Raw genomic sequence first — 21401 nt, forward strand, 5'->3', positions numbered from 1 at the left:
CATTCCAACATAAGAAAACATTTCTGGAATCTGCATCTGATATAGCATTTAGATGTATTTACACAGTTTATGTATCTCAGAGGGGACATGGATGCATTTAAACTGCAATTGCAGATGCATAAATAGGCCTTAAGTTTTGTTTTTAACATAAAACGTTGAATACTGATATTTGAAATAATTTAAAACATGAAAAAAAATGTAAAATTAAAACCTCCAGTAGGTGACAGCAAGTGACTGTTAATGAGTGAGTAATTGAGATTCAACCGATTCATTCAAACGACTGATTCATTCAGGAACAAAACATTTGACTGTGTTAATGAGTTAAAAAAGCTGATTCATTCAATAAGTATACACCGTCCATTGCTCAGAGACACAAAACTATTAAAAAAACGACTAAAACTACTTTTATCAACCGATTTGTTAAAAAAGCTGATTCATGCAATAATTAAGCACCGTCCTTTGCTCAGAGACGCTGTGAAACAGTGCTGTGATCTTTGTTTGGAACTATTTTCGTTGGCAATATTGAGCAAAAACAAGCAATATTATGGCAAAAATGTAAGTCACTTATTGCTTTACTGAACTTGTATAAACTGATTATTAAATGTGTTCATGCTGATATCGGCAGAACAGTGGTACTCTTTATAGATAAGTTAACTATATTAAATTATATAAATATAAAAACCATACAGAAGCATTTTTGCCGTCTACAATTTAGAATGCCTGGAATTCAATGCAAACGCCAGACCACTGATTCGTCAAACCTGCTTTCCTGCAGTCCGTGTTCTTCTGACTATTTTGTAGTAAGTAACGAATATGCTTCTGAGAAATGTATCGGAGTAAAAGTATACATTTTAATTAGGAAATGTAGTAGAGTAAAAGTAAAAGTTGGCTAAAATATAAAAACTCAAGTAAAGTACAGATACTCCCAAAAGAAACTTGGTACTGTAGCGAAGTATTATTACTTCGTTACATTACACCACCGGAGCAAGCTTATTGGCTGCATATGCAACATGAACCAATCAGCTTGTGCCAAGTAGTTAACACTGTGGATATCATCATCTAGAGTTTCATGACAGAAAACCGTTTAGAATATTACATACTTTAAGTATTAAGTATGTGATATTTATTGTACTTAAGTACAAAAAGTTTTTTACTTAAGTATTGAAAGTAAATGTACAAGTAAATGCAAAATGGAAAAGAAGCAAATAAATATATATATAAAAACTGTTCATTCACAGCTTGAGTAGCAATATTGTGTTCAGTTTTAACTCTTTCTTCCATTTTGTATTTTTGGTTAAGAATAAGAAGCACTTCATCTGGTACTTATAGTCTTGCATTCCAACATAAGAAAACATTTCTGGAATCTGCATCTGAAATAGCATTTAGATGTATTTACATAGTTTATGTATCTCAGAGAGGACATGGATGCATTTAACCTGCAGTTACAGATGCATAAATAGGCCTAATGTTTTGTTTTTAACATAAAACGTCGAATACTGATATTTGAAATAATTTAAAACATGAAAGTACAGATACTCCCAAAAGAAACTTGGTACTGTAGCGAAGTATTATTACTTCGTTACATTACACCACCGGAGCAAGCTTATTGGCTGCATATGCAACATGAACCAATCAGCTTGTGCCAAGTAGTTAACACTGTGGATATCATCATCTAGAGTTTCATGACAGAACTTAGTATATGAATTGTATTTATAGATTTTTTTGTGTCATGTCTGCGATTATCATTTGCCATGTAGCCTAGAACAGCTGTGTGAAATCGAAACGCAAATGTATGACATTACATTATTAAGCTATTTTTGTATTTTATTTTACTTTTCTTTTGTCAGTGTTAGAAACTCCAACAGTCTTCCTCAATTTGACAGATGCCCCACTTATTTTTGTCAAGTTGCTGAGATTTTCATGACACTAAATTTTCCTCATCCAATTGAAACCAAAATACATTATATACATTGTAGGCTATGGGACCTATCATACACCCGGCGCAATGCGACGCAAGTGTTTTTTTGCTAGTTTCAGCCCGACACAGTTATCATTTTCACGTCCAGTACCACATTGTTTAAATAGCAAATGCACTCGCACCCATCTGTTCGCCCATGGGCGTGCTGGTCTGAAAACGAGGTGTGTTCAGTTGCTTTGTTGGCGCGTTGCTATTTTGAGGCAACTGAAAACGACTGCCCTTGACTAAGAAAAACCTGCTCTCAAGTCTATGGCGCAGTATTTTATTTACATTTTTTTTGTTTGTTATTTAAAGGGTGTGTTAGTAATACGCATCTATAGTTCGGTGCACATTGCGTGTACACTCTGCTTATTACACACACAGGGACGTGCAGCAGCACACAAATTTTTTTTTATATTAAAAATAAAAGGATTCCTCGGGAGAAGCCTTTAGTCTTTCCTCTTGCAAATTCCGCCATTTAAATAGCGAATCTGCCATGGTGCAAGCACAACTGGATTTTAAAGGGAATGGGAGATGAGACTCTGACTGGTTTATTGCATGTTACGCCCAAAACACACCCATGACTCATTAAGAGACTAGGTACAACCCTTTTGGACCGACCAGTTTTTCAGTCGTTAAACTAGCAAAAGAGGATTCAGACCATGCACTTAGATCGATAAAATAGAGCCCAACAGCTGACTGTAGATTGAAAAGAATGCAACACGAACGCACAGACACTGCATATATTGGCTAATTAATTCTGTTGTGTGACACCACATTCATTTGCATTAAAGCCTTTTTTCTCAACAAAAAGTTTCCAAACAAATTTTTTTGACATCTGAAGTATCAATGTAGAACGGAAAAAGATTGTTTCAGCGTTTGAGAAATGTTATCAACAAATGGCATTTCCATCAGCTATATCACTAAACATTTTGAATCACTGGATGGAAACCTGGCTAGTGAGGATGACAATGATGATGAATACTATAAAGATAAACAAAGATGTGTTTCTCACAGGCTGATTTTATCAGCAGTTGGTAGCAGCTCAGTTCTGTCCTTTTCTGTCTCTCTTTCATTCTTGATAGTTGACCTTTTAACTTCATAAACGTGTCTCATTTTTACTCTCTCAAGTCCCGCTCTTCTTCATTTTCCTCCTGTTGTTTTCTTTCCTCTTCCTCTCTCTGCCTCTGTGTCCAAATGGCTACATCATTGAAAGCTCCAGCAGCAGCAGCAGATCCAACAATGGCTCCAACAGCAACTGTAACACCAGGAGCTCCAGCAAGAGCAGCACCAACAAGGGCAGCAACAACAGCTCCAACACAGACGGCAGTAACAATTAAAACACTGCGAAAATAATTCACTTGTGGTTTTCTCCTCTCTTCCTCTCTCTGTCTCAACTCCTCATCTCTCAGTGTCCACTCTCTTTCCTCTTGTTTAAATCTGTGAGCATCTTCGTACATCTGATTCCTGTAGTGTCCTCCTCCATTCTGCTCTATCATTGTGTTAGACTTCTGTTGTAGATCATAGGCCTGTTTTCTGTTATTCTGATCTTTATTGTTGAAGACGTGATATCTGCCGTCACACTGATCAACTAGACGTCTTAATGCATTGTTTTTCTCAATGGCTTGCTCCATGGATTCTCCTCTCAGCAGATCTCCATGAGTGAAGAGAATGATGGAGTATTTTAACACTCCCTCTCCAAACATCGTTTCAATCATCTGAGGAATCTTCTGCTCCTGTTCAGTGATTTTCATATTCACATTAAACACAATGAGAAAAGCGTGTGGTCCAGGACTGGATAAATACACACTTCTGGCTATCTCTGTCATTAACTGGTCTGGATTCATCTCTGTCTCAAAGAATGGAGGAGTATCAACTACAGACACTTTCCTGCCTGAAACTGTGGCGCGTTTCTCTGTACATTCACGGGTTACCGCATTTGAGCCACGTGTAGATTTGAACACGTTCTGTCCCAGTATTGTGTTTCCAGCTGCACTCTTGCCGACACCTCTTCTACCCAGCAGCACAATTCTTCTGAATGAGCAACTGTCAGCAGAGATGTCTTGGATATTGATGGGAATACTTTGCCAAGGATTTTTGGAAACTGTATGACAAAATAAAACAGATTACAAACATTCACGTATTTCACTTTGGCATGCATGTCTTTGCGAAATAGACCTTTATCACAGTCTGCGTGTCGCCACATCCGGCTACGATTAGTTGCGTAAAGGAATTTCTGCATGCATTATGGACAGGCGCCAGGAAATTAAACTAGTTACTTCGCAAACATCAATATTTTATATATACGTCAGATAAACTGAGTTTGGTGTCTATAGAATATGTATGTGCTGAATTTGACAAAAAATAAATTGCCACAATTCCCTGCTATAGGCACAGCCATTGATACAGACTGCAGCAGATTTTTATTTATTTATATGCTACTATTTGAACGCAGAAGTATGATAAAGGCCTATTACTATGCTAACATACTACAGTTTCTATACAGTAAATAGCTGTGTATGCAGATAAAAGAGGCAATATCACTAATGCTTAAACAACTTTGTTTGTTGTACCTTTACATATTTTCTTGTTTAAGTCACTCTTTTTATTGATGCTAAAACATTTCTTAAACGTTATCATACTGGGAAACCTGTGGATACCGTCAGAAAGCGAATTAAATATTATTTTACAGTATTTTGAATGAACACAGCCTAATCCCTCCTTGCCTTATGTGAACCCTCCCTCAGATCTAGGTATAATAGACTTACATCTCTGTAAGGTCCTCTGGAAAACTTTCGTTATCAGAGATTTCACTTGGTCACTTGGAACTTTTGTCTTGTTGTTGAACACGTGGAATCTGCCCTCATATTTCTGAGTAAGATTCTTCAAGAATTCTGTCTCATTAATGACTTTGTTTATGGTCTTGTTTCCTTCATCCAGCTGATCTACTCTGGTGAAGAGTAACCAGGTGTTTTCAATGCGTTTTTCTTCCAGCAGCTCCTCAATCTTTTCCACGATTTTCTGGTCTTCTTGAGTGAATCTGTCTCCTTGGAGAACCAGCAGAAACACACACAGGCCTGATATACAGTTCTGGAGGACCTCTTTATATTGTCCAAGTTCTTCTTCACTCTCTGTACCAGAAAATCCTGGTGTGTCATAAACAATGACTGCAAATCCACAAACATCACCGACTTCTGCAGCAATTTCTCGAGTGAGAGATTTGTAGCTTTTCATTAAACTAAAAGCTTGTCGTCCCAGTATTGTGTTTCCTGTTGAACTTTTCCCAGCTCCTGTTCTTCCCAGCATGACCAAATGCAAGCACACTTTCGGCATTAAGTGTGTTCCCCCTGTTTTTATTCCACCACCTAGGAATAAATAACATTAACATAGTGTAAGACAAAATAGAACAGTTTGGGTGCATGTATGTATTGACATCCCTCTAACCTGATCTTCCTAATTCAGTCGGTACAGCACTTCCAATTTATTTCAAATATAATAAAATATAGTTGCAAACTTCCACTCAATGTTAATAATAATATTAATTTAATATTCATATTACATAAACACATTTTTAATAATTTTTTTTTGTTAGCTAGTCCATACAGTTTCTATTTACTATTTTATATTTTCTTGTATTTTGTAATTTCACAATTAACACTCCATTATTACACAGCTCTGTGGAATACTTGATTCTGATTGGTCTGTCGTCATGTGATAATGACTGTTGATGACTGTCATTAAAGGTGCAATATGTAAGATTTTTGCAGTAAAATATCCAAAAACCACTAGAACAGTTTTATATATTTTGCTGACTTGAGTACTTACATTATCCCAAATGTTTAGAAGAATGTCTAAATCCAGAGAAATAAGCAATTTTATTTAGTGACACGGAGCGTGTCCATAGTGTCATCGTGTCGCCTGCCAATTATGTCATAACCCCTCGATTTCCAGTTTTGTTTTGTAGAACATGGAAACACCAATAACGCTTTAATATGTTGTGCATTTTATTAGACAGGTGACGACCGCACAGAGTAGCATTATAACAGAACTTCCAAATGTATCTAGTATGAAAAAACAGCGCTGCTTTACCCCACATATGCATGACCAGAAGGAGCGGAAGCGCAGTCAACTGTGGCATAATAAAAGCTCCGCTGCTTTCGAGCCGTGTTTCACACTTGTTTCTTATTAGCAATTGCTTCAGCGGCCTCGTTTCGCTTCGACGGCTTTCTGCCTCACCCTTCTTCATATTACGATGTTAATAAATCTTAAATACATTAGCTCATCCATGAACATGATTTCTGCCCGAGTCCCGTCGGATTGCTTCGGCTGTGGGAATGAAGAGGACAACTCCCATGATTCCATACTCAGTCACGGAGTCATCGAACTACGCCTTTGTTTCTTTTGAATACGTACCCTCTAGCGGCAAAAAATTACATATTGCACCTTTAATAGCCAAAATTGTTTATGGCAAAATTGTAAATTATCCCTTAAATATTCACCTCTTTAAATATTCCTCTTATTCACTTGGAACTTCATCTTGACTCTAACTAGATGTTATGATTGGGTGCTGGGCAGGCAAAGAGCAGGCAAGGGAGCGGATTAGTGATGTTAGGTTCTTGAACGAATCGTTCTTTTGAGCCGGTTCTCAGGAAGTAACCGGTCGAGCCGGTTCACAAATCGAACTGAATCGAACTTTAGTTCCGGGTTGATGACGCATGACGCACAGCCCGAAGTACCATGTCCAACTCAAAAAGAACCGAATGAGCCGGTTCAACCAACTGTCGAAGTTTGCCGAGGATTACCGAGGACTCAACAAGAACCGAATGAGCCGTGGCGAAGTTTGCCGAGGATTACCGAGAACTCAACAAGAACCGATTGAGCCGTGGCGAAGTTTGCCGAGGATTACCGAAGATTCTGATGATAAATAAATTTTACAATAGTTTATTGTGCATGCATATTATATTTAAAGTTGCTTAAACGAAATCAAGGAGTTTATAAGGAGTCTTCATACTGTAGACATGTAGAACATATCCGCGTTTGTGCATCAATGTCTGTAATGTGTGAAACTTTTAGGAATCTTATCCAAGTTGTAGGCTAGTCAATATTGGTCAGTCAGTCGTATCTGACATAAAGGATCAGTGAATTAAACTGTGACCACAAACACCATTAACTTACGTGAATTATATGGCAATAATCAGCAATATGCTTTCACACAAATAACTTTATATTTTTAATGTTTCAATATGTGTTGACAAATTACTTATTTGAATTTTTCATTGATATAACATTGCATTGAGTTGTTGGAAAATAAATGTGTAGAGACGTTATAGCTTGATGACGTCAGGAACCGATGAATCTGCTTTTTGAACCGGTTCAATGAGCCAATCTGTCCGAAAAGAACCGGTTCGCGGAAATGAATCGGACTAATCGGAAATGCAGCAGTTTATTCAAAGGGTAATCCAAGAACACAATCCAAAACACAGGCAAGGATCAAAACACAGGTAATCAGTCCAAACAAAACCAAGCAGGGAAAACAAGACACATAAAAACCATGAAGGAAAACGGGGTAACACATCCACAACAACTGACAAGGACAGACTGAGAGACACACAGTTTATACACAGGGGCAAACAAGATAACGAGGTAACAAGGGGTGTGTGGTTAATCAGTGTCCATGGCAACTAACAAGGTGGCAGATTGGCAGGGAAACATGAGGTGAACACAACACTAGGGACACAGAACACAGGCAGGGATTGTGACACTAGAAGCTTGCTAGAAACTGTTCCCCCTTCTTTTTATATGGAAGCTTTCTGTTTCAGTGAGGTATAAAACATTTTAAACTCAAAACATTAATTCGTATTCTATTATCAGTGTTGGGCAAGTTACTTCCAAAATATAATACATTATATATTACTTATTACTTCCTTTTAAAAGTAATTAGTTACATTACAATATTACTGTCTCTGAATTGTAATGCGTTACACTACTTTTAAGTTACTTGCGAGTTACTTTCAAGCACAAACCGCAATTAGCCTACATTCAGAAATAATAGCCTAAATAAAGCGGAATGTTATAGGCCCTAATGAACAAGCAATTAACACAATAGCAAGCCTATAGGCTATTTTAGTTATCCTCACTCCACAACAAATCCTTTAAATTTAACTGTATTCAGAACAAAACAAGAATGAAAAATATAAGTTGCTAAACAAGCCAAAACGAATTAATTTAAAGCGAAACTGAAAGCAAACGCCTTTGTTCTCACGTAGCCTGCCTTTATCATACGGCACGAATCCAAATGTTTCCATATTCGCGATGTATTTGAATGCTAAACTATTAGCCTATTTAGTATGTAAACCATGCTTTAGTAGGCTACTTAACGTGCTTTCCGAAAAAAAAGAAAAGAAAATATCACACTCTTCACATGAACAAATATGTGTTTGGCCCGAGCTCAGGCTGAACGACACGGATTGTACGGACGATTTTAATTTCCAATGTATCTATATTTGGTTGACTGTATTTTATTTTTGATAATGAATGGCTGCAATGTTTGCAATGCTGTATGTGTGTGCGTGAGGCGCCGGCGCAATTGAACAGCGGAAACATAAAATAATCCGTAAATTTTTGGTCATACAGATCCTTCGAAACAGCAATGTGTTTACTTTTATGTTAGGATGCACTTGTCATCTTGGTTTCCTTTCCGTGAACTTTTGCAGAGAGCAGCGCCACAAAAATGAACCAAACTCAGCAGCATATTTTACATTATTGTCTTTTTTCTTTCGTTTTGTTAATCTGTTAATTATTTGAGTCAAATATATTTCGCGTATTAATTCCTTTTACATGTAGACTATGATTTAATAAAAACAAATTTTTATTTTTAGTTCAACTTAATTTCTGTTGCTTGTCTGCGCTCATCCGCCGCATTCTTTCTCTTCTCTGACCCCACAGTTTGCCCATCTCACAAATGTAGAATCCGTCTCAGTCATCTCAACCATTGAATTACAGCAACAGGAAATAGACAACGTATTTAACCACGGAATTTATTGTCTGGTGCTGTTTTGCGGTGTTGGTAAATTCACCACTTAATTTTGAGTTAAAATATGTTGTTGTAACGTGTGTTACTGAGATTGTAACGAGTAATAATATTACCCAAATTTTAGTAGTAATGCGTTATATTACTGCGTTACAGCAAAAAGTAATATACTACTGTAATATCGTTACTTTTGTAATGCGTTACTGCCAACACTGTCTATTATATACTTATGTACTATTGTAGCACAATGTGACTAAACTAGCTGCAATGATAAAAATCGGTCCTCATCTAAAACTCTACTAACACACAATATACACATTTTTCTGTAATGATATTTCATTTTCATTAGCGAAATAAACAGCAAACATTGAACAACAATGGGCTGATTATTACCTTTGTTGTATTAGACGGCATAAATTATCAGGAACTTGTGACATGGGTATCAAAGTAAAAATAACTAAACTTCCATTAAAACTTTAAAAGTACAATCACTGTTGCTGTCAAATCATGGATTTTCTGTTGAGGTGATTAACCTCTAGACTGCTTCTGCCTGCTGTTTGTGAATCTGATTAACATTATTTGAGACGTCCCAAAAAAGAAAAAGAAAAAACATTGAAATATTTCACAGATAAAAACACTGAACTTGACAGAAAAAAGCATACAAACATCTCAAAACTTGTTTACAGTTTGGGACTCTTGGTCTTTTATGATTAACCCTTGACTGGTATAGTTGTACATTTGCATTTATTTATTTATTTATTATTATTCCTTTTTTAATTAAATATACATGTTCTTGACAATAAGAGAACATATCCCTCTGTAATCTCTGCATCAGTCCATCGGTCTCTTAGTTCTTAATATAAGTCATTGAACTACCAAAGCGATGATCTGATCTTATTATTTTAAAATAAATTACACAGAACAACAGCACACTACACATTTTATGTTTTTTTTACAAAATGTGTCCACCAATTTTAAAGTGTCATATTATGAAAATCTGACTTTTTTGTGTTTAAGTGCTATAATTGGGTCCCCAGTGCATCTACCAACCTAGAAAACGTGAAAAAGAACAACCCAGTATCTTTGTTTTGGTAAGTGTTTTTCTGTAAGCATGTGCAAAAATCTGCCAATCAGATTTCGCTCCCCTGCTGATGTAGAAAGGTGATCTTATTATAATATTACCGCCCCCTGGGTCTCGACTTCCACCCCCTCCGAGGATCTCTTCCAAGCCGGGGCAGGCGCTCATTCCCCAGCTTGGCCGAATGACTCTTAACCCCCCCGTGATGCGGGGGGGCTATCAGTATACAGAGGGCGATGGTCAGACAGGCTCTTCTAGCTGTACATACCACACAAATTTGGTGGAGATCCGCTATGGTAAACAACCATGAGCCGTCCTGGTGGCCATTTTGAATTGGGCTCACACGGTAATTTGTGAATTTCTCAGTGGCAGAGCCGTCATCTGAGCTGATACTTGAAGGGCACATAGGGCTTGAGGAGCCCGTCCGAACGAGCCCTTTGCCTGCAGGGCTCAGAAACGCCGTGGCGAAAGCACACCAAACTATAGAGTCCCAGCCTCAGAGTCTTTTCCTCGCTTGTAAAGCTATAGGTCATAGGAGATGTGTGATCACCTCTGTGGTGTAATTTTATTTATGAAGAGAAGGTGTCGAAGAAAACATGTCAATTCATATACCAGTATATCAATTTACACCAGACTGCTTTGCACATGAGGGTGAATAAAACATGATTTGCACAGATGATTCTCAAAGATGGATTCATGATTCAATCTTGAAGACAGCCCTCTGCTAGAACGGAGGCGGAGAGCACAAGCTCATTCGCATTTAAAGGTAGACACACAAAATCTGTGCATTTTTCCTCACACCCAAAAATAGGCAGTTAAACCATGGTATAATAAAAAAAAAAAAAACATGGGGTATTTTGAGCTGAAACTTCACAGACATATTCTGGGGATACCTGAAACTTATATTACATCTTGTAAAAAGGAGCATAATAGGTCACCTTTAAAGGAATTAATTATGCACTGTATGTATTATTGCTCCCTTGTTTGAAATGCTAATATTAGCCGCGTTTCCACTACAGGAACTTTCTCCAGGAACTAGGGACTTTGGGGTGGTACTCGGTGTACTTTGACTGCAGGAACCATGGTCAAAACAAAATTCTGGGTAAAAATTTCCCTAGTGGGTTTGGTGTTATGTGTCGTGAATCCAATGAAGCTTACAAGTTACATTTCAGTAGCGGTGCTCCGATTGATCGGCTGCCGATCACTATCGGCCGATAATCGCTTTGGGATGTTTGACTGGCAGTCTCTAAAAGGCTGATCTCAAAAAAACGATCTCAAGCTGATGCGCTGCCGTGCGAGGTTTGGCACGACATGTAGCGGCACCGTGAAATAATGCAGCCCCTGCAGCGGCGCGGGTGAAATAATTATAATGCTGAAGGTGAGGTACAGTTCATATATTTCTTCATTAAATAACTTGTAAAGTAATTTGAAAACTTTCTGTAAGACATAATTTCACAAACAGCGTGAGTGAATCACTGCGCATGCTCTCTCTTTCTCTCTCAAAATGTGCAAATTACTTCAAATCACATCGCGTCTGCACTATAAGCGAGCTGCTCTTGACACAGGAATTGTCACTTGCACAATCGAGGCAGTGTCTCATGTCACTAAAGTTTATAAATTGCATTTCGTTTTAATTCTTGCCAGTGTTTAAACCATTCAGCGCTCGCGTGCTCTCCTGGAGACCGTGCGCTCATGCACACTCGCAGCGCACACACATAACTCCAGGTTCACATTACACCGTCTGCGGTGCGTATATTTTCCGCGCTTATGTTAATGGATTAAAGCGTTCACACTGTACACGGTTGCGGTCCGGTATTTTGACGATTTGTGCTACCCGCTCAGATTGTGCTACCTCCCATTAAAAAGATAGGTAGCACAAATCGATAGCGAAAAATGAGACCCACCAGATTGTGCTACCATCATCTTATTCATGTGGTTTGAGGCTTTTTAAAATGTCCATAACTACCCCTACCCTAAACCTACTCACCCATACCTACCCTTACCCTAAACTTACCCTTAAAACAATGCAAATATATTTTTGGTAGCACAATCTGATAGGTAGCATGTTTTGTCAGTACACCGGCAGTGTGTTCCAGGAGCGGTGCGTCTGCAGCAGTGCAGAGATCGTTTCCGCACCGAGTCTATTTTTTTTTTTTATTAAAGTAACAGCGCTTTGTTTGCTGTAAATATGAACATGGATTTACACGAAAATGTAGTAATTACACCATAAATGCATATAATTAAAGTCTACTGTGTCTACTGTCAGGCTATGGCTTTTGGCTAGGTTAAAAGGAAAAGAGCACTTTTAGATAAACAAGACAATAATAGATGGCACTCGTGGAGGTAGGAAAACAAAGTTCTTTATGGACCGCAGGATTGCTTGTAATAAAGATTTAAATGCAAAAGAAAAGGCAGTAGAGCTGACTATTTCTGTCAATAGTAAGGCACTCGTGGAGGTAGTAAAACAAAGTTCTTTATGAACTGCAGGATTGCTTGTAATAAAGAATTAAATGCAAAAGTCTGTTTCTGTCAATGGTAAGTTTTAATTTAGAATGTTTGTGATAATGTAAGAAAAGTAGTTTAAATGTTTTGCCACTTGCTTGAGCAACTTGATATATAAATCTAGAAGTAAATGCAAAAGTAAAAAGCATTGAATAATGTCTTTCTAATATTTATTGCGTTTAAACACGTCTATGAAATTGTATTACTGTACTGTGTAAAAAAGAATCTCAATGCTGAAAAAGCATTTTAAGTAACAATGTTTGGATTTGAAATCAAAATAATGGATAAATGTTGTGTTTGTTAAACGGCCACGGATCAGTTGCAGACTCCTGTGTGAAAGCACAGTGAGCACCTGCCGCTTCTGCACCGCTTATGTACCACACATGGACTGCTTACGCACTGCAAACAGAATATGTGTGAACCTGGTGTAAAAGGCCGCCTCACATACAGCTCACTAAATCAGGCTTGTGCTGTGTGTAAGCTATTGTGCAACAATTGCATGATTGTCAAAACAAAAATACAGTGCATGATCAAACATTTAGGTGAGATAAATATATATGAAAAACAAAGTTCTTTATGAACCGCAGGATTGCTTGTAATAAAGATTTCAATGCAAAAGAAAAGGCAGTAGAGCTGAGTGTTTCTGTCAGTGGAAAGTTTTAATTTTGAATGTTTGTGATAACGTAAGAAAAGTAGTTTAAATATTTTTGTGTTGTGCTGTGTGTAAGCTATTGTGCAACAATTGCATGAGTGTAAAAACAAAAATGCACTTTATGATCGAACAAAAATGCACTGCATGATCAAACATTTAGGTGAGATAAATATATATTTTTGAAAAATGTCAAAAAAATGGCCCCCTCCACCCCTCAAATTAAAAAAATCCCCTCTCACAAGAGTCACCTAAAAGGGGAATTCATTTTCAAAAATTAAAATTCAGGCCCTGAATAAATGTCTAAAAATCTTGATTGGATCATCACTATAAATAATTCTACATGATAAAAAGGAGGCTTTAAAAAGACCGGTATCGGTGATCGTATCGGCAGATACTGCTTTCTGTGATCGGTGATCAGCCTCAAATATCCTGATCGGAGCACCCCTACTATTTAAACAAATTGTACCGAGCTGAAACATACAGTGGAAAAGCGCCAAAAGCAGCAGGTGGTGGCAGCCTAGAGTGTCAGGCTGTAATTGGGTGGTATGGTTGTGGAGTCTGAATGTTGACTGCTGGACAGTGAAAGTGTGTTGATGGCATCGGGGAAGTGACCACCTCAGCTGAAGCTCTCCGTTCAGATTTCAGGCTTTGAAGCTCATGACAAAGCACAGCATTCTGCTGACACATCTCTCGGAATGCTGAGATTATCATTAAATTGTCTCCTTGCTGGCAGAGCAGGAGTTTCTATTTCAGCATAAGACATATCTGTAGCAGCCTGCTCATTCAGCTAGAACAGGGGTAGGCAAGTTTGGTCCTAGAGAGCACCTGTCCTGCAAGATTTAGCTCCAACCCTAAAAAAAAAAAAAATCTGTAGCCTTTGTAATCCTGAAGAACTTGATTAGCTTGTTCAGGTGTGTTTGATTAGGGTTGGAGCTGAACTCTGCAGGACTGCGGCTCTCTAGGACCAAACTTGCCTAGCCCTGGGCTAGAAGGACCGTGAACAAAAACTATGGAGCTAGAAACCCTTTCTCTTCTGGTTTGGAAAGGTTGAACAGCTTGCAGCTTTGTCCGGTTAAAATGATGACGTCTCAAACCAGGAGTTGTTCTAAGTATTATGCTTTATTGAGCAAATTAAACAGAATTATAAAGTATCCTGTCAGCAAATCATTGCTTCATTCTCTCAGCATGTCATGTCCCAGTCGTCAAACCCCTTCTATTATATGAGGACTCAACAACGGAATAGACTAGAAACTTCAATGTAGTAAGCTAGAAAGTTCACTAGTACAGCTAACCTGAATATTGACTATAACATGCAAGTCACCTCTAAATAACAATGGAATCCAAACAGACCTCTACTAAAACTAGGCCTTTTTACAAATTGTAAACAAGTAATTACCATGAAATGACTAAGAGCAACAGTCATTGCTTTAGTAGAATTAAATACATCACTGAAGAAACTTTTAGCATGCTAATTTACGTTTTGATGTTGATCAAACCTTACCTTTTTCTTGTAGCTTTCTCCTCTCGTCTCCTCTCCGTCTCTGCTCTTCTTCCTCTTGTCTGAATCTCAGAGCATCTTCAAACATTTGATTACTGTAGTGTCCTCCTCCATTGTGCTCTATCATTGTGTCAATCTTCTGCAGTAGATCATTCACCTGCTCTCTGTTATTCTCATTGTTATTGTTGAAGACGTGATATCTGCCTCCACAGTGATCAACTAGATCTCTTAATTTACAGTTCTGCTTAATGAAGCTCTCTATGGGTTTATCTATCCGATCTCCATGAGTGAAGAGAATGATGGAGTATTTTAACACTCCCTCACCAAACATTATCTCAATCTTCTGAGGAATCTGCTGCTCCATCTCAGTGAATCTCATAATCACAGGAAACACAATGAGAAAAGCGTGTGGTCCAGGACTGGATAAATAAACACATCTCTCTACCTCTACAGTTAACTCCTCAGTTTTTATCTGTGCGTGAAAGAATCCAGGAGTATCAACTACAGACACAGATCTGCCTGAAACAGTGGTGTGTTTCTCTGAGGATTTACGGGTTACTGATCTCTTTCCCCTCTCAGATCGGAACTCTCTCTGTCCTAGTATTGTGTTTCCAGCTGCACTTTTCCCAGCACCACTTTTACCCAGAAGAACAATCCGTCTGGTTGAGAGACTGTAGACAGGAATTCCTTGCAGTGGTTTGTTTGCCACTGAATGAAAAAGGAAACAGATCACACAATCACTTATTTTACTTCAACATGTATTTTACAAGCTTTGCTAACTTACTATAGAAATAACTTCAGCTAACACAGAGGAAATAATGGGGACAGAGTCACTGTTGCTTAAACTTAATAATTTGCATATGTTTTAAATCAGCCACTTTTGCTGATCAAGTAAAGTTCTGAAAGGTTTTCTTCTTCTGATGTTCCCTGTGAAAACTTGAATTAAGTAGTGAATTAAGTAGCTCATTACTTCTCTGCTCATAAGTAATGAGCAGAGAAGCCTAATGCGCACATTCTCATAAAATAGGCCCGTGCTGTCTGATGTCTTTACTGTGACCTCTGCCAAGTAACCGGCGAAGGACATTCAACAGATCAACATCTGCATTTTATCAGGATGAAACACTGCTGTTTCCAGATGGAGATCTACATAAACCAGGACTTTACTGTTCAATCCTGGATGGACCACCAACACTCTTACAGCCTAATCTCGCAGAAGAAGCAGCTGAGAAACAGAAGAGGACTGCAGCTTGTGGTTGTCGTTGCTGGGAGATAATGTTTTGCTTACTGTGTTTACCATTGTAAACGCATGCTGAAGTTGCGTTTGCTCTTGTGTGTATCACATGGCTTTTCATTTTCGGTTTGCTAAGTAGTAAGGCGTGGCCGAAGCCAGGCAAAGTACTTATTTACTGTGTTAGCAAGTACTTGTTAGAAGAAGCAGTCGAGCAACTGAAGAGGACAGCAGCTTGTGTTTTGTTTATTTTCTCATTAGAATTTAATACGGATGTCGTTGCTAGGAGACATTCCCTGCATCCCAATGTCCATACTATCCATCCTAAATAGCACGTGAGATTAAAATAAGTGTGTCCCAAAGGATAGTATGTTGAAAAGAGTATGCCAAAAGTCCCTGGTTGGTCTACTATTTTAGGTAGATTTGTAGAAGTGTGCATCCGTGCACACTATAAAGGCTAATTTTGCCCACAACACATTGTGCTTTGGATGAGGATTCGGTTCAGAACTACAAACACAAGTAAAAGGGTTTAAATACTACAAAACATGGCAGATGTGTGCATCGGACAGATGTTCAGATTAAGGGGTTTGAGTGACTAATAATCAGTGTTTAACCTGATTAAACATATTTAATTAATGCTATCCATGTTACATTTTATCTGCAATATCAAAGGGAACTTTTATAGAGATCCATTTTGTCATTAACTTTTAGGAGTTAAAGTTAAAGGAAAGTCTCCACATGAAAGAGCCACAACTGGCAGATCAACATGCCTTTTCTTTTCTCTCAAATATGGTAGAAAATTAAATGTGGAGGATGTTAACTGTGACAAGATGACTGACATGCCAGTTTACAGTGACAGAATGTGACTGTCACGGGTGCACTACTGAGTGGAGTGCGAAGCAAGGAACGGAGGGAGACGAGGAGTACATAAATCCAGAGAAGTTTAATTATAACAAGGAAAACTTAACGTAGTGCAAGTACACATGATCAATACCGGATGCTGAACTAAAGACATGGAACACTATTTAAACACATGACAAGACGAGGGGATGACGAGACACACCTGGGATCAATGAAAACAAACGGGAAACACCTGGAATTAAATCAACATAATCAGGACAGGAACAGGAAACTAACCAGATATGGGCATAAACACTGGGACACAGGGAGCACATGGGGAACAAAACACAGCACAAGCCTGACATGATGCGCCCCCCCTGTAAGGCGTGTCCTCGTGCCAAAGAACATCAAAGGGGAGGGTGGGCGCCTTGGCGATCCCTACGGACAGGCTTGGACTGGACAGATGCCCCAAGACGTTCACAGATCCGGGCGCCATGGCGGATCTGGCAGTTTGGGAGGCCATGGCAAAGCAGCCTGTGAGGCAGCGGCCCCAGCCCCTGCCTCGGCCTCTCCGGCTGTAGCCCTACTGCCCCCCCCACAAAAAAATACTTGGGGATGCTTACAGGTTCAGAGGCCCTCCGTGGGCCATGACAGGGGACTGGAGCCCTCCCTGGGCTTAACTGGGGATCTGCAGCCCTCCCTGGGCTTAACTGGGGATCTGCAGCCCTACCTGCTCCCTGGGCTTAACTGGGGATTTGAAGCCCTCCCTGGGCTTGACTGGGGATCTGGAGCCCTCACTGGCCTTGACTGGGGTGCTGGAGCCCTCCCTGGGCTCGACGGGGGATCAGGAGCCCTCCGTGGGCTAAACTGGGGGACAGGAGCCCTCCGTGGGCTAAACTCGGGAACTGTGAAGTGCTTACGAGTAGCTGGCACTGGAGGGTGCTCTGCAGGAGCATGCACAGCAAGGCGCTTTCGAGGAGCTGGCACTGGAGCGAGCTCTGGGGCTGGCATGCTTGACTGAGGAACTGCTGGCGGGCTAGAGTGCTGAACGGCCGTCGGGCTTGTGGGAGCCGCAGCCGGCGGGTTTGACATTGGAGTGGCCGGCGAACTTGACTCGGGAACAGCTGACTGACTTGACTCGGGAACGGCTGGTGGGCTCGACAGCGGGCTGGTTCTGGCTCGGGCCCCGACACTCCCCAGACACCAGAAGACCCCTTCCCTCCAACATAGTCCGGTGGTGTCTGGGAGGTCCACGGGGCGATGGTAGTCAGCCCCGAGCCAGAACAGAGAATTGATGGTGGCGTCCTCCAAAGCCGACGCCGTGGCAAGCCCGCAGAATTCCCATGCATACTCAAAGAAAGGGAGATCTCGGCAGGCTAAGGCAGCGAACTGAGCGGTCATCTCACAAAACACTATCAAAAACGGAAAACAAACACGGGGGAAAAAGGCACCACTTACTTTGTTTGGGTCTGGCATTCTGTCACGGGTGTACTACTGAGTGGAGTGCGGAACAAGGAACGGAGGGAGACAAGGAGTACATCAATCCAGAGAAGTTTAATTATAACAAGGAAAACTCACGTAGTGCATGTAGACATGAACAATACCGGACGCTGAACTAAAGACAGGGAACACTATTTAAACACATGACAAGACGAGGGGATGACTAGACACACCTGGGATCAATGAAAACAAATGGGGAACACCTGAAATTAAATCAACATAATCAGGACGGGAATAGGAAACTAACCAAATATGGGCATAAACACTGGGACACAGGGAGCACATGGGGAACAAAACACAACACAAGCCTGACAGTGACAGAGCATTAAAGATGCAATTTTTTGACGGGATAGTATGTCCCAAAGCTTGCCTACTATTCTGTTATGCACTCAAAATTATGTACTTTTTCTTCCCAAAAATGCCAGTATGGGGCAATGATCATTTCCCTGGACTATGGCTGAAAAATGTTATGCTCTTCAAAAAATTGAAAGGAGTGAATTTATTTCCTTATGAAATTAACTGTTCATGAAACCAATACTCAGGAACTCACACAAAACAGACGCCATGCAATAAAACAATAAAACTTATCTGGAGAAGAAATCTTCAAAGAGAGCAAACAACACCTCTCTCCTTGCCCATTTACGACCCCCTTCTCCCCCTGCCCGCTCTGCCTCTCCCTCTTTTCCCCCAAAAGGTTTCACTCAAAGTTCATTAAGAATATGCATATCCCACATATCATGTATCTTGTGAACCTGTTGTTTTTCCCCTTCATGTTTGGTGTCATTTTAAAGGTCTTTGTGCGATTGGTAAATTGGTTTCAATTTCACAGTAGTCATTTATATTATGAGAAAGATTCAAAACCTTTGTAGAATTATGTTCTGCTGAGGAGGGGGTGTGTCCCCCTTTAGGGGTCTGTGAGAATGTTTCCAGCCGGGTGTGACCCTGGATCACAGAAACTAACAAACAAAAGGTCTTTTATGTTTTTACAACTGATTTAAAGATTTCTTTGTCTTTGTTCTGGTAGTATTTAAGGGAAAGTTGCAAATCAGTCAGGGGGCCTAAATTTAATGATCACGTGAAATTGGAGTCAGATTGAAAACGGAGCTAGATTAAAATTGAAACTAAATCCTGATCAATTCGGAAGCGCAAGTAAAAGACCGAATACGCATTAAACCTTCGATCAGGCCGCTGGATTCCACTTTTTGGGCTGGCGGGTGGATCCTTACAAAATTTATAAATGCAATTTGGAATAAAAAAAAAAAGCTTAGAAGTATAATGAAGAGACTATAGATGTGTGTAGTTATGGAATATACTGTATGTTTAACTAGTATTAGGATTGTATTGCCTGTATATTTTTATTTATTTCATTATTTACCTATTTTATTATTATTTTATTTTATTATTTAATTATTTGTTTTGTTTATTTCATAATGTCAGGGGTTTGTTGTTGGGGGGAGGGGGTTTCATTAAGATATGTTTGCGATGTGTAAACTGTATAAATTCAATAAAGAAATGTTAAACATAAAAGGAGCTGCGCAGAATGAGAAAGCAGAATGTTCTCAAATTGCTCTTGTGGTACTTTGATGCCAGACATAACAGTCACATGGCCCTGGCACCGTCTCACGTAAACAAAATTCCTCACTTGCATGCACTGCTTCAAATCAGATGGCAATTAGTCTGTGCAGTGTTGCATCAAGTTGAAACACAACTATTGTCATAACTCCAGCATGCTTATAATAAACAGGAGGTTGTAAAGTTTTGGTTATAATTAATAGGTAATAGTTATCTTTACAGTTATCTTTCTTGGTGTGAACAACCCTTAAAGAATCTTGATATCCATTTCGGCATTAAAACACTTGCCAATAGACAAACCTTTTTAAACAGAATTTTTAGTCCAATTTGATGGATGCATTCAAAAGTTCCTCTACAGACCATTAAAGTTTTTGGTTTAATGCATAAATAATAATAACAATTAATGTAATATTCAATTTAATAATAATAAAAAAAAACTTTTACCCACACTTTTAGATGAACTGAAAGAAAAATAATTCTATTTTATTAATTATATAGGTAATAATACCTAAAGGCAGTACATTTGATCTTTGGCTCATTGTCTCACCTGGTCTTGATTCATCAGGAATCTTCAGGTGATGGCCTCCGTTCTCCTCCAGCATCTTCTCGATGCTCTCCAGAAGTTTCTGCACCTCTGATTGGTCTCCATTCCTCTGTAGATGATGGTGTGGACATCTGCAGGTCTGTTGGAGAGACTCAATGGCTCTGCTGACATTGGCAGAGTCTTCATTGCTTGCATACTCCTGCTCCTCATGCATGAAGACAATAATTACATACTCAGATGCACCTGCACCAAAAACGATGTTAATGAGCTTGAGAGCTTCTTTCTCCAGATCTGTAAATGTTCCAGGTTTAAGGACCAGAAGTAGGGCATGAGGTCCAGGGTAAGCCAAATAAAATAATCTTTCCATGTCTTGCTCCTCAGGACAGTGAATGGGATCAAGCAGGTCAGGAGTGTTGATCACCATTGCACATCTCTCCAGCACCATACCATCATGCCTCTCAAACAAATTCCGGGGGGACGGCGACTCTGAGAACACCTTTTCTCCCAGTATTGTGTTCCCACAGAAGGCTTTAACATCTGCGTTTGACCCCAGCAGAACTATTCTCAGCTCTTCTTTGCCCAGAGACACTGAAATGACAAACAGGTTTTGTGTAAGTTGACAGTAATGTTACAGTTCCCTTTCAGTCAGTCACGTTCTACGTTACGTCAGTCGTGACTGACGAATTGGGATCTCGCCCGAGAAGACGCTGTGCCTCCTCACGAACCCCCTGCCCAGCTCTGGAGCCAGGTAAGTGGTGCGCCGCGCACTCAGACCGCACCCTCGGACGCACGGCCTCCCGGGTTGGGTCCCTGTGTTCCACCTCGCTGCCCCACTGCAGGTACGTTGGTGGTCTCCCTGGTCCCGCTAGTTCGGTCGCTGGGGGCCTGGTTAGCACTCCCCAGGCCGTCTCGCTGGCTCATGAGAACCATCAGACTCGGCTATGCGATTCAATTCGCCCGGCGCCCTCCCAAGTTCAGGGGCATTCGGTTCACCTCTGTG

General features: G+C 39.8%; 1 pseudogene; it reads right to left on the reverse strand.

Moving 5' to 3' along the window:
• Positions 1 to 21401, reverse strand: part of LOC107702609 (uncharacterized) — a 91020-nt pseudogene that overhangs the window by 26674 nt on the left and 42945 nt on the right.

Source organism: Sinocyclocheilus anshuiensis, unplaced genomic scaffold, assembly GCF_001515605.1.
Source record: "Sinocyclocheilus anshuiensis isolate Anshui unplaced genomic scaffold, SAMN03320099.WGS_v1.1 scaffold802, whole genome shotgun sequence".
NCBI classification, from domain to species: domain Eukaryota; kingdom Metazoa; phylum Chordata; class Actinopteri; order Cypriniformes; family Cyprinidae; genus Sinocyclocheilus; species Sinocyclocheilus anshuiensis.